The sequence below is a fragment of the Dreissena polymorpha genome, chromosome 14, assembly GCF_020536995.1.
Source record: "Dreissena polymorpha isolate Duluth1 chromosome 14, UMN_Dpol_1.0, whole genome shotgun sequence".
Lineage (NCBI taxonomy): Eukaryota > Metazoa > Mollusca > Bivalvia > Myida > Dreissenidae > Dreissena > Dreissena polymorpha.
This window is the reverse complement of record NC_068368.1, coordinates 13,835,251-13,850,850: the sequence shown is the minus strand read 5'-3', so window position 1 is coordinate 13,850,850 and position 15,600 is coordinate 13,835,251.

The following is a 15,600-nucleotide window of genomic DNA, read 5'->3' as shown; positions in this document are numbered from 1 at the left end:
TCTCTGGACATTAAAACATGGGTAAGTTTTGTTGTTATTTGTTTGTGTATTTTTGTAGGGTTTGTTTGAGATGCCGAAATCATAACTATTATCCGGTATGTCAAGTATGTGTGCTTTGCCGTTTAGTTAGGAAATACACACATATTAATATATTTTCAATTTTGGTAAAAAAAATCTTCATCTTTAAAACGCTAAACACATAATATTGTTTTCCCAGTTCATCGTGGTTTTGCGTGACTTAATTATTATCATTACGATACGATTGTTGAAGAACACATAGAATAATAATCAATACCTTACACCACCATTCCGATCACCGATGAATGGTGATTTTAAACTAAGAAATTCAAAAGCAACTCGTTCATAGGACACGCCCCAGGAATAAACGTTTACTTACGATCATGTTGTTGTTAATTACAGCTCACGACTCCTTCAACATCCGGTGCGAATCCTCTAGTTTCCTCGTTTCTTGCCAGCTACATGGACACGTATCATTTCACTAGTGACCCATCACTGAACGGTTCCCTGGCGGATGCGACAGCTAATGTAAGTTGTTGTTGTGTTGTTTAAAAAAATATTTATTGATTTTCATGTTATATATTGTACATATTCATGACTGTTCGAGTATTGATTGCTGAACACACGAATCGATTTATTGATTCATATATTGAATAATGATTCATTATTCATCCATCCATTCATTGACGATAATAGTTTTTCTAATCGGCACAAATCACTTTTGCCATAAACATTGGACCAACTATACATTAATTTGGTTTCTGTCATATGTGCCTAGCCATTATAAAATTATTTTGTTTTGACGTGTATGCAATGTTTAGATCGGTTAAAATTGTATCGTTACATATACTTCTAGAACGATGATTGTTTGGCATTTTCATTCAAAATCTTGATAAACAAGCTTTGGCTTTCCGAATAGGAAATAATTACTCATGAAAGCAAATGATACAAATGTGTATGTGTTAGGGATTCCAAACATACACTCTGAAGAACATATCTATGTATATGTATAATACACGTCATATATATTTCCTAGCAAATTATTGAGCACATATTGGGCATTGTTTCATGTTCCCATTGCTTTAATACGACATAAAATAGCGTATATAAATATTGTCATGGACACTGATGGTATAAAAACATGGTTGTTATTGAAAAACGACATTTATTAAAAATCAATAAAATGAAAATAATTATATATGTAAATAAAATGTAATATGCAATTGAAAAATAGAAATATAATCCCTAAAAATATTTTGCATCGCTATTTATGTCATCATTTGATGAACTTATGCGTTCAGTCGTATCTTTAAGGCCTATCCCGACTCATCGAGACAGTTCCGCGAATTCAGCTATATATTTTCTATGTATTGTGAACACTTCAGTATACACTTTATGAACGTTTTCGTTCAAGCTGTGTTGCAGATTAATTGATTCAATAGCGTCGCGCGCTTGACTGGGCTCGATATTTAGTAAATAGACAGTGCGTGTAATTTAACACTGAAATCATTTTCAAAGGGAAATTTATTGCACTCAGCAATAAAAAACAAGGTCATCGGTTGAAATTATTTTTATAATTGATATATGATCGAGTATTCACGTCGATTATCGGCAATTATTTTGCCGTTTTTGTGTTGTTGCTTTGCTGCTGTTAAAGTAATATATAGTTACTGTATTATATTCTTTCGCGAATATTTTGCAAGAGTTTATTAAGCTTGTTTACTGTTTGTTTACGACAGACATTAGGAGCTCTTCAAACCCACTTTAAACTCTTAACGGAGGTGGCGAAGTACATCGCGGACAACCGGAAGTCCGACAAGCTCGCCAATGACGTCAGCATGGGTATCCTTATTTCCAAACTAGAGTCGCTAGAGAGCAGAGTTTTAAGCGCTGCGTGCTCCGTTCAGATCGCGCTGAGAGCGAAAGGAAGTGACGTCACCCCTTTCGAGCCAAAACTGGCTCAAAGTTATTTATCTATCGCAGAGCCGGTGTGGAGGGTCTACATCGTTATGAACGACAGCGCGCGACTCTCTCATCCTTACCTCACTTCCGTTTACGAGCAAATTTTGGCGGTCACTTCGAATGCAACGAGTTAATGTTGGATACGGAGCGCCGTAATTTGATGGTTAATTTAGGATCTTACTTCCTTATCCGAATTCTTGTTTGTGTTTCCAATATCTAAAAGAATTTGTTTGGCGGAAGATGTTTGATTAACTTGAGGTGTTTTCTTATTTGAAACTATTAATTTTTACTTGAATCGTGTATTTCTTTGTTTTGTTTTTGTTTCTATTTGATACATGTCACAACATCCAACACCTAAAGGATAAATAAATAATTTGAATAGAAGTTGTTTTAAAAAAAGTTAATAATTAATTCTGTATAGGCAAATTTCGGAAATGTATTCCCAAAACAAAAAATTGCTAATGTGAAAGCGATAAGACAAATATATATTTTACTAAAAGAAATTATTACTTAAAATTGTTCACTTACTGAAATTGTCAAAAGTTGTCATGTACCAAGAGCATTTACATTTTGTAAATATTCATCGTATTTATTATTTGTTTAGTTAGTTGTTAACTTACATGTATTATTGCCAAATGTCGTACCAATGTCTTTCAAAACGGATGCTAGCCAATCGTTGAATTGTTATATTTATACTAATGCAGTTGTGTATGGGTTTGTTATTTACTTTTACAGTTGCATAATGTTTTGCTTCATCTGGGCGAATTTTGCACATTTTTTGTTACAAATATTTTTTTCTAAAATTGACCTGTTTCTTAAAACTTAAAAAGTACAAAAGAATGTGGTGCTTTTCCTTTTTTAAGTTAACTAATAGTATCGCATTTTTATATATAACATGTTGTTCACATAATATAAATGTTAACATTCAATAGCTATTTAATCACTATAAAAATTTAATCAATAACAAAAAATCTGGCTGTGGAGCTTTTTCATTTAAGTCATGGTCGTTTAATTTAAAAAGTGACATTGTGATATTCGCTTTAAACTTAACTGTTATTATCTGCTTTATAACGATGATTTCACATTTTTGCCGTACATAAACTTCACATTTTGTTAGTTGTATGCATTGTCATTGGCACATGAAATGGCGAATATTTATTTGTGTAAATGCTGAACTAGTTAATTAAATAACATAAATAGCTGTAATGTTTTTACCTACACTTCCAATTTATTATAATATGTTGTGTATACACCCTACGTGCTAAAAAGGTTGTCAATTTTGCTAATTGTATGTTGTTCTTTGTTGTTGTATTTTTTTGTACTTCATTTGTTTTCTAACGTAAAGGGACATTTTGATAGTTTGGTGCTGAATACAAATGTTTTCTCTACAATAAAGTATGTTGACCTCATTTAGTAGAATCAATCTTCAAAACATACATAGCAGAAGTTAAAAATTCAGCATTTCACGAAAAAATTGTTCTCTACTTGAAACAATACATTTTTAAAGAGCATAACATAGACATATTTAAAAAATGATGAATCTTTTCCAGTATATATTAGATACAAGAATTTTTAACTAAAACGAAACATACTTGTTGTTGTTTTTTCACTAACATCAATATAGAAGAGATTTTTGCACTTTACTAAGGTTTGTTAATAACCAGAACCCTAGAATTCACTATTTAGAATTCGCTCAATAGGTATGCCATTCCAAGGGTCAAGGGGTCTGGAAAAAATCATTTGCTTTCAATGGTGATACTCTCTGGAACTCTCTGCCTCAGCATATCAGATATGTCAAAAGTATTTCATTTTTAAACACAGTGTTAGGAAGCATTTTTTAAGGAAGGTTGGTTTGTAATATGAATCTCTTTACGATTTCTTACTGCTGATTTAAAACGAATGTTAATATAGATAGATTTATTGTGTCTTATCTAGTTGCTGTATGATTATTGAATGGCATGGTAATTAATAATCAGAATATATTCTATGCAAAAGTTGGTGTCACTTAAATATGTCATATGTCTTTCATTATTATACACTGTGATATTATTATATACTGTGATATAAAACGTTGTCTCCTATGGCATACATTATTATGTTTAAAGGGTCACAATGGAAATAAGGATATGATTGCAAACCCTTTATTGTGCAATCCTTAACGTACTGTTGATTGACATGGCTTTGTTTATACATGCAGGTTGTTTTAATTATTTATTTATAGGTATATAACATGTTGCCATGTTAATCTATGCATTTTATGTTGAAATAAATCTATCTATCTATCTATCTCTCTGTATATGCTAAAGCTATTTCAGCAAATATGATCGAATGTAGTGGAAATGAACGAACATTTAGGAAGAAATTAAAACAAATGCTCGGGAAATAAGTGTCGGTTATCTAGTTTTAGCAAACAACGTGTAGGATCCGTATTGTTTATTGCTGTAATAAATACGCTACGTGTTTGATCCGTACTGATGTTTGTTGTGCTAAACACGTTACTGTGTATTACGTTTCGTGAATGTGTTGGACACCTTACTTACCGCTACTTAGTGTGCTCTTTTAAAGATCGGATGTTTTTATATTATTTTTCTAGTATTTTTTTTCAAAAGTAAAATATAACACATTATTTGCTGCGTTTGTATTTATACATGTTAAAGCCTGCGATTTGGAAAAAAAATAAACTGAATGCCTGTGCGTAAAGAGTAGTTCTAGTTGTGCTTGTGCAGTCCGCACAGTATAATTGTGGACCTCGTTTAGGACTAACATGCAAGGATGTTCCCCCAACATAGTGTTCCAGATGTGGATTTATTATTATATTTTCACTTGCAGTATAACAATATTTTTATATACGTTAATACGTCAAAGATGCAGTTTCCCCAAAGTCAACATTAGCGTATTTACCAATATCAAGACTCCTGACTTCTCGATGTATCCTGTCGTTGTAAAGTAATGATAATTGTAAGAGAATTTATTTCTGAGCAAAAAAGATCAGTTAAATCATGACTTGAATGCCTTTCTATTGTAAAACTTTGATTTAATATTGAACATTCATACTTACCCTTACTTTCTCTTCTCTAATTGTTTTGTATTATATTGGCCATATTTATTTATATTTGTATTTATTTTCTACTTGAAGGAAACACACACACACACAGACAGACACACACACTTAATAAAATATTTTAGTATTTGATGCGCTAGCCGTAAATGTATTTAACTTATATGTTTTCTTATTTCTTCAAGGCAATTTCAAAAGGAAATGTAAGAAAGCTATCATAACTAGTAATGATAATACTGGTACTACAACTATTACAACAACAATGATAACTATTACTACTACTACTACTACTACTACTACTACTACTACTACTACTACTACAACAACTACTACTACTACTACTACTACTTCTACTACTACTACTACTACTACTACTACTACTACTACTACTGCTACTGCTGCTGCTGCTGCTGCTGCTGCTACTACTACTACTACTACTACTACTACTTCTACTACTACTACTTCTACTACTACTACTACTACTACTACTACTACTACTACTACTACTACTACTACTACTACTACTACTACTACTACTACTACTTCTTTACTACTACTATTACTACTACTACTACTACTACTACTACTACTACTACTACTACTACAACAACTACTGCTACTACTACTACTACTACTACTACTACTACTACTACTACTACTACTACTACTACTACTACTACTACTACTACTACTACTACTACTACTACTACTACTACTACTACTACTACTACTACTACTATTACTACAACTACTACTACTACTACTACTACTACTACTACTACTACCACTACTACTACTACTACTACTACTACTACTACTACTGCTACTACTACTACTACAACAACTTCTACTACAACTACCACTACTACTACTACTAAATAAGATCTGTACACACTGATTATCCTGCGCAATGCGCACAAGCTAATCAATGACGACTTTATCTGATGTTATGGTGTATTCGTTTTAAGACAGTCTCTTGAACTGGGATGAAAATTAATGCATATGCATTAAGCCCTGTTTTTCCAAAATGATTGTAATGGGTTGTGTTCATTTCAAACTTGAGATATAAAAAGCTATAACATAATTTTGAAAACTGAGTTGCGTCTAAGATTGTACAACAGCGAACAACTTCAGTGCCTTCAGCGCGTTGATAAAATTTTGAATTAAATAGTTGATTGTACTACGCCAGTTTCACTTCACTGTGAGGTTCTTAGTTGTGCGTGAATATCAACAATTAATAATGATAAAGATCAATTTTTCACAACACGTTTTTTACACGTGTTAATACGTAAGCAGTAAAGAATCCACAAAGTCATGAATGAAACTATTTACTACATCAGATAAAATTCCTTTCGCGCCGATGGATTTAATCTGTAGTGTGGTTGCCTTTTTAAACATGAAGCGCTTTAACTTTCTTTAGCAGTTTTGGTGACAACAAACTAAAATTTACGGATGCTTTGGTATTTCGTGAGACTCGTCATAGTTTGATGCAAATTATCTGATTACTCAATTATTAAATCATAGATAGGAATGGGGCTTTAATTATTTAGTTATTTTCAGAAAATGAAAGCCTGATAACCTCAGTGAAATACTTATCAAAACACACGTACATTATAGCACTTAAGGATCAACTTATCGTTGACTTAAATCAGATCATTTAAGTAAATGGTTTAAGAAAACATTATTTGAACCTAGATTTTGTAATAAAAAGGCATATTAAAAACGAAAATGCATTCAGTTTGTATGAGGCACAAATATGATATGACGATGAATTGAATATATAACTTAGACATAATGGCATTTTATTGTTAAGGTTTGCGTCGCTGTAACTATTGTCGAGCCCCGGTTACATTACACCATGACTTTTTTTCCTCTACATTCCGATTAACGCCTTGCAGTCGCCGTCGTTGTCGGTGCCATAGACTCGGCATCAATAAACAAACGGGTGGCTGGTTCGTCGGAGCCTTGCTTCGCGGTTGCCACAGGCAGCACAGTTTCGCCGGCAAACTTCGTGGAAACGATCACGAACTTAGGGCGCAAACGCTTCAAACCATATCTCTGGACATACAAACATTTTTTAGATTTTTGTTTGTTGTTGTTTTTGTTGTTGTTGTTTGAGTGGTGGGTTTGATGTGAGCTCGTGTTTGAGTTTAAGTTGGAGGGGTAACTTCGAAAGTTGAGTTGCCATACCACATAGGTTGTAGTGTTCAGCTTGAGGGATCAGACAGTCCTTGAGATCGATCTCCACTCTGGAAGAATTGTCAATATCCGCTCCCTTAGATATACTAGATTCCGGTTGTACCAAGAAAATGGAATCAAAAGTGCTTTTATAAGCGTTGTTATCTCTGAGATCGATCGCGCGTTACAATTAAAGCTAATATGTATGGTGTAAATAAATATATCTCGATATAAACAATACCTTTAAAAAAAAGTTGTTCGTTATTTATTATCTACCTTATTTTGGTTATTCTTTTAAGTATATGTTTTCTTATTTAAAACCTGGAATAGTTTTTATTTCGTTGATCAAAACAGCAAACATTTGTGCGGAAATGAGAATAATAGTTTTCACGTGAAAACAAATATGGAAATGTTCCTGCTGTAAATCCCCTATCCTAAAGTATACAATCATATATTTGAGCGTCACTTCTTTAGTAATTTCCAGTAAAGGTGGTTTCCTCTTAGCGAAAGTCCAGTTTGGGCGTGAAGTGTTGTCACTGCTTAGCCTGTGCGGACTGTACAGGCTATCTGGGACTACAATTTACGCACATGCATTTAGCCCGCTTTTTACACAGCGTCTCTAAGATTAAATACTAACATTATATCAATAAGGAAATTCAAATATATCCCCACGATAATAAGTTAATATTTGTTGTGTTTGCCTATACAGTATATTTCTAAGAAATGGAAAATCCACTTGTTCTGTACAAAGAATTCGTCCAGACTCCCAAAGTCATTATTTAATCTCAAGTATAAACAAGTTTAAAAGTTTAAAAATGTTTACATGGGCAGATTGTGCAAGGAAAAGGTTCACTCATCATAATAAGCAAATTATACGCGGATATAAAAACAATTTAAACACGTTTATTACTTAAGATAATAAACTCTTATAAACAAAATATAATATGCATGTTAACAACGAACTAATAAAAGTGTTTGTGATGTAGGTGAGACCGACACAGTAATGAATAATATAAATATTAAAATTTCTCATAAATAATGTAAATGTCGTGAAAATATGTCAAGATGTCATCCCACACACACACACACAAACACAAGAACAACTCAACGAGCACAACATAACGTTGTTGAAAAACTGGGCGTATTGCATATGCGTAAAGTGTCCTCCAACATCAGCCTCTGCAAATCGCATAGCCTTATCAGGGACGTTGAAATGAGGTCTCTCCTAAACAAAATCAGGTGTAGGCGGAAAATGTCGTCCCAGTCCGCACATGCTAATCAAGGACTTGGACGACACTTTACGCACATGCATTAAGACCTGTTTTCCATGCACACGGCTCATATTTTTATTGAAACGGGTTGTTGTCAATGACAGGTAAGACCACTTCGACTCCGGGGGCGAAACCAATGGTTTTCTTATCTCTTGCAACGTACATGGATACCATTCATTTTACTTCCAACTAAACAGGGTCGGACGCTGTATCTAATGTAAGCTCGTTATTGATTTTTGTCGATTTGTATTGATTATTATTGATGTTGATTTGTAATAAATCATGTGTGCATGTACCTTAATTTTTCTTTCCGACCAAATTACTAATTGCTGAACACATAAATCGATTGAATTATTTTGACTTATAGATTTATCGATTAATGTATTGAGTGAATGATCGTTTAAGTGACTCATTCACCACTATGAATTAGATGAACGTACTTGATTGTGTTCCCGGTCAATTTAACCACTATGAATCTTATGCGCGTACTGGAAAGTGTTCCCTGTCATTATAACTTCTATTAATCAGATGAACGTAATGAATATTGCTCCCAGTTAAACACTATTAATCAGATGAACGTACTGGATATTGTTCCCGGTTCACGACTATTTATACGATGAACGTACTTGATAATGTCCCCGGTCGTTATCAGTACTATTAATCAGATGGAAATCTGAAAAATGTTCCCGGTTAACCACTATCAATCAGATGAACGTACTAGATATTGTTCCGGTTAACCACTATAAATCAGATGAACGTTCTGGATATTCTCCCCGGTTAACCACTATTAATCAGATGTTTTCAAATGGGAAAGTTCAACAGCACACCGAAAATAAACTGATAAATACATGTTATGAATTGCAAACTTAAACCGAAAAGTAATTTAATTTATTCAGCCATGAATATGTGTTATACACGTTATTTATATGGACACAGTAAGCATGTTTGCGCATGTTTATATTTCTGTAAAAAGAGAACAAGTATTGCATTTATGACCGACCACTCTCTAGTTGAACTCAAACTACACAATATACAACCTGAAAGAGGCCCAGGATACTTTAAAATTAACAACAGCATCTTATTAGATACACAATATCAAACACAAATAAAACAGGAAATATTAAATACAGTTCAAAATAACAAAGATGCAAACCCAAACACCTTATGGGAAGTAATTAAAGGAAATATACGTAACACAACAATTAGATACACATCATTTAAACAAAAAGAAACACACAAACTTGAAACTGAAACCATCAAAACCATTGAAACACTTGAAAAACAATTGCATCAAACAAACACAATTGATACCACCGACATTGAAAATGAAATAACATTAAAAAAACAAATATTAGATGGAATCTATCATACACAACTCAATGGAATAATACTAAGAGCGCGGGCACAGCATGTTGAACACAATGAAAAAAATACAAAATACTTCGCAAACATCGAAAAACGTAGAAGTGAACAAAAAACAGTACACAAATTAATAGTCAATGGCGAAGATATAACAAACAAAATTCAAATACTAGAAGAACAACGTTTATTTTTCGAAACCCTCTATAAACGAAAACATGTTGAAAATAACACCCTTTTTAAAAATACACATCACACTTTAAATCAAAAAGAACAACTATTGTGTGACGGATTACTAAATGAATATGAATGTGGATTAGCACTAAAAGAAATGCAAAATAACAAAAGTCCAGGATCTGATGGCATCACCATTGAGTTTTATAAAATATTTTGGAATGATATCAAAACGCATTTAATTAATTCACTAAACCATTCATATAATAATAAAAACCTAACTACGCTTCAAAAACAAGGTAAAATATCACTCAATCCAAAACCTGGAAAAAACTTAGAATCTTTATCAAACTGGCGCCCAATTAGCTTACTAAATAATGACTATAAAATTGCAACTAAAAGTATAGCAAACAGAATAAAAAAAATATTACCATCAATCATTTCAAAATCTCAATCTGGTTTCATAAAAGGACGTTACATTGGTGAAAACGTTCGTCTTATCCAAGAATGCATAAACTATTTCAACAATTCAAACAATCCTGGTCTAATATTCTTTGCAGACTTTGAAAAGGCATTCGATTCACTTGATCATTCATTTATGTTCTCTTGCTTAGAAAATATGAAATTTGGTGAAAGTCTCATTCAATGGGTCAAACTATTCTATACCGATATTAACAGTATAATCATTAACAATGGTTTCTTTTCAAACAGTTTTAACATCGAACGAGGGGTTCGACAAGGATGTCCACTCTCATCATCGCTATTTATTATTTGCATCGAGTATCTATCACATCACATCCAATCAAATAAACACATAAAAGGCATATCACTAGAACCTGATGAAGATATCAAACAGTCCCTATTTGCTGACGATGCAACTTACTTCTTAAACGGCAATTACGATTCTTTCCATAACCTAATAGAGTCACTTACCATTTACGGAATGACATCGGGTCTTAAACTAAACAAAAGAAAATGTACTGTGCTACGAGTAGGTAAATTAAAACAAAGTAATGTCCTATATAAAAAAGAAATGAAATTTAATTGGACATCCGATGAAGCCACAACGTTAGGAATTACTTTCACAAATAATGAAAAGAATACAGTTCTTAAAACCATACTACCTAAATTACAGAACTTTAAAAACTGCTAAAAATCATGGCATCACCGTAAACTTACACTGATCGGAAAAAACACAGTATTGAAAACGTTTGCACTTCCTAAATTAATTTATGTATTTACAGTTCTCCCAAATCCACCAAATGATATTATTAACGATATAAAATCAGCAATATTTAATTTCATATGGGACGGTAAGCCTAATAAAATAAAACGAACTCAATTAATTCAATCTGTAGAAAATGGAGGTATCCAATTAACGAACATTGACTCATTCTTGAATGCAATCAAATGCAGCTGGGTTAAAAGATACCTAGATAATACCAATACGAGTAAATGGAAATTATTCTACCAGAAAATCCTAAAAAAATATGGTGACTCCTTACTCTTTGAATGTAACATCAGCAATACTATCTTACATGAAATTGCAAAGGAAAACATATTTATAGCTGATGTTCTATCAGCATGGAGTGATGTCACTCATAACATAGAAACCAAAACCAACAGTAAAACAATTTTATGGAACAATAAAGACATAACTTCAAACAATAAGACGTTTTTCTATAAATATTGGTTTGAACGAAGCATTAAATATGTCGACCAATTATATGACTACAGAATTAAAGATTTCTACTTGTTTGATGATATATGCTACATATACGGAATACCTTCAAATAATTTTATGAAGTACTACACACTAACCAAAAGTATACCCATACATATTAAATCTGAAATCAATACAAATAATACACCATGTACTCAAACAACATTCGTAGAAAACATACTTGGAAGAAAAAAACAAAACAAATAAAATATTTTACACACTACAAACTAAAAATCCTACAGAACACTCCAAAATCCAAAATAAATGGCAAGTCCTTTTCGGAGAACATGAACTTAATTGGAAACACATATTTACCATGCCATATAAAGCAACTATTGAAAGCACACTGAGAAATTTTCAATATAAATACATCCATAGAATTATAGCTACAAATAAATATCTCTTTAAATGCAAATTATCTAACACAAATCTGTGTGACTTCTGCGGTGTAAGTTTCGGAATTAATTCATTGAAATCAATAGACTATAATAATATAGTGAATTTTATTCTTATATTGATGAAATATTTTATCTTTAACATGAAGTACAAAAAACAAGTACCAAATTTTAATTGTTTTGTCCATAGTCTTAAACTAAAAATCCAGATTGAGAAAGAAATAGCCCTCAGTAACGACACATTACAAATCTTTGAACAAAAATGGAATCGGATTAAATTCTCATAATGTTTTGTCCAGTTATATACATTTCACTCTTATGTTAGTTTATCTTTCTAAAATTGTTTTGTTTATTTTTTTATTTCAATTTCTCAATCATACAAGATCATTATGAATATACAAAAAAACACACAAGTCCAATATGCTTTCTTCCGACTTTATACAACTCATCATTTTCATAACTATTCCTCTGTTGTTTTTTTTCTTTTCTCTCTATTTTTTTTTTTTATATATATTAGCATATCTTGTATAACATGTCTGAACTTTATTGCTTTGTACAATCACTATGTTGTATGATCATATACATGTATACATTGTATGTATTATATTGAATAAAAAAAAGTATTGCATTTATGTATTGTCTCCGGGAGATTTAACTTCGAACGGAAATGCAGCGAAAACAACATTTTTGTTGGGATTGACAATGGGAACTTATTTCAAATTCCATACAGGAGACGACACATTTTATGTACATAATCATATGAAGCATGACAGGAAAAAAACTATGTTTTGCAATCAATGAGATGAGAAAGTGGGCGAACAAATTTAATGAAATTTACAAAATTACCGCTTTCACACATGTTGTATTTCGTATATGATGTTCTGCAGTACAAATGTTTTCAAAAATAATGTATCCCTTTATATGCGTTGCATCACTAGTTTATGAAATTCTTCAAGTCAACTAAATCGTAACTAATATCGAGATCAGCTGATATGAAAGTTCCGCAAATTCAGCTATGTTTGCTATTTATGTATTTTTGGATTTAATAATACGCTTTATAAAAGTGCGTTCAAGTGGTTTTGCGGTTAAGTTGATTCAAAATCTTCCCGAGCGTTACGAACTTTTAAACCTTGTAAATGTTAAGTGTGTGCAATTTGACGCTCAAATGGAAATATAAGTCAATCAGCATTACATAATCAAGGGCAGCGACTAAGATAAAGTTATAGGTTGGTCGATTATATATTAGTCATATAAATTATCGCTGATGCCTCGGTTGTTTTATCTTGTTGTCTTACTAGTATAATTATACATGTAATTGCAACGTTACATCTTTTATTGCATCATTATTTGAAACGCGATAAAAATCAATCTTTCCTTTTATCAACAGACAATTGGAAAACTTCAAACCCACTTCAAACACTTTATGGAAAATGCGAAGTACATCGCGGCAAACCGGAAGTCCGACAATCTCGTCAATGACGTCAGCATGAGTGTTGTGTCCAATCTTGAGTCGCTCGTGAACCGAGTCTTTAGTGCCGCGTGCTACGTTGAGATCGCGCTGAGAGCTAAAGAAAGTGACGTCGCACCGTCCGAGCCAAAACTGGCTCAAAGTTATTTATTTATAAAAGAGCCGTTGTGGAGGATCTACATCGGTATGAAAGACAGCGCGCGACTCTCTCATCCCTACGTCACTTCCGTTTACGAGAATATTGTTGCAGTCAATCCGAATGCTACGAAGGCTTGATTGGAAAAAATCTCTTTTCCATATGTCGGTTTTCTTTTGTAAAGGAGGGCAGATTGTAACGTTTGTATGCACCATTATTAATTATCCCCCGCCATAGGTGGAGGGATATTGTTTTGGCATTGTCCGTCCGTCCTTCCGGACGTCCGTCTTTCCGTCCGTCCGGAGACATATCTTGGAAGTGCTTTAGCGGATTTCATTGAGACTTGGTATGAGTTTATATATGGATAATAGGATGATGCACTCCAAATGGCAGTGTTCACTATCTGATAATAGCAGAATTATAACCCTTTGTATCTTAAAAATATGTTTTTTTGTGTGTCCAGAGCCATATCTTAGAAGTGCTTTGGCGGATTTCATTGAAGTTTGGTATGAGTGGCCAGAAGCATATTGGCGGGGGATATCAATTCAACGAATTTGCTTGTTTAAATAGGCAATCGCCATGATGGCACCATTACTGATTTTAATAGGCAATCGCCATGATGGCACAAAATTGATACGGTCAATCAGATACTGTCGGACTTCATTCGTCAGCTAAATGAATATTGCTAACCGACGTAAAAATCGTAACCTAGACAAACTGGAGTTATTGGTAGAAAGGATGGGATGCGAAGGGAGTTACGTCTTTTATGTCACTACACTCATGGTAATTAGCTTTAACAAAAATAAACTAGAAAATTTGCGCGGCAGAGGCCGACGCGTATACCCACGACGAATAGATGTTATATAAAAGGCAATTTTGGGTGGGCAAGGCCTGTGTTGGTGGGGCCCCGGGAAGGGTAATGTGGACAAGGATGGTCAAGAAAGACCGTATTGTCATAAGAGATGTTCAGTATTAATTTGAAGTCAATTGGTGAATAAATGAAGAAGTAATGTTATAACAGAAAAAATGGGTACGAACCAAAAAATTGGATACGAAAAAAAATTGGGTATAAAATAAAATTTGGGTAAGAAAAACAAATTTGGGTAAGAAAAAATATTTTGGTACAAACAAAATTGGGGCGAAAAAAGTTTGGGTACGAAAAAACAATTGGGGCGAAAAACGTTGGGCACGACAAAAATTTGGGTTCGAACAAAAAAGTTGTGTACGAAAACAAATTTGGGTACGAAAACGAATTTGTGTACGAAACAAATTTGGGTACGAACAAAAATTTGGGTACAAAAAAGTTGGGTACGAAAAAATTGTTGGTTCGAAACCATATTGAGTACGAAAAAAAAGTTGGGTACGAAAAAAATTTGGGTACAAAAAAATGGGTACGAAAACAAATTGGGTGCGAAAAATGTTGGGTTCGAAAAAACGGGGTACGGGGAAGTAGTACCCGTGGACCTCTCGATAAATTTGAAAGAGGACAGGAACCAAGCTGCCTTTGCCTTTATCAATGGCCCTGGGGTGTGTAATGTGGACATGGGTGGTCGAGATAGACCGTGTTGTCAGAATAGATGTTTAGTATTATTTTGAAATCAATCGGTGAATAAATGAAGAAGTTATGTTAAAACCAAAATTGTGGGTTGGCGTGGTCGGGCTCTATCTCCTCCTACACTATAAGCACTAGAACCTTGAAACTTACACACATGGTAGCTATTAGCATATGTTTGACGGTGCACTATTTTGAATTTTTATATTGGGTCAAAAGATATTATCATGTGCGTCGCATGTTGTTAGCAAAATAAGGGTTTTTTACCCTTTTTACCCATTTATTAACCCATAACTTTTGACCCAG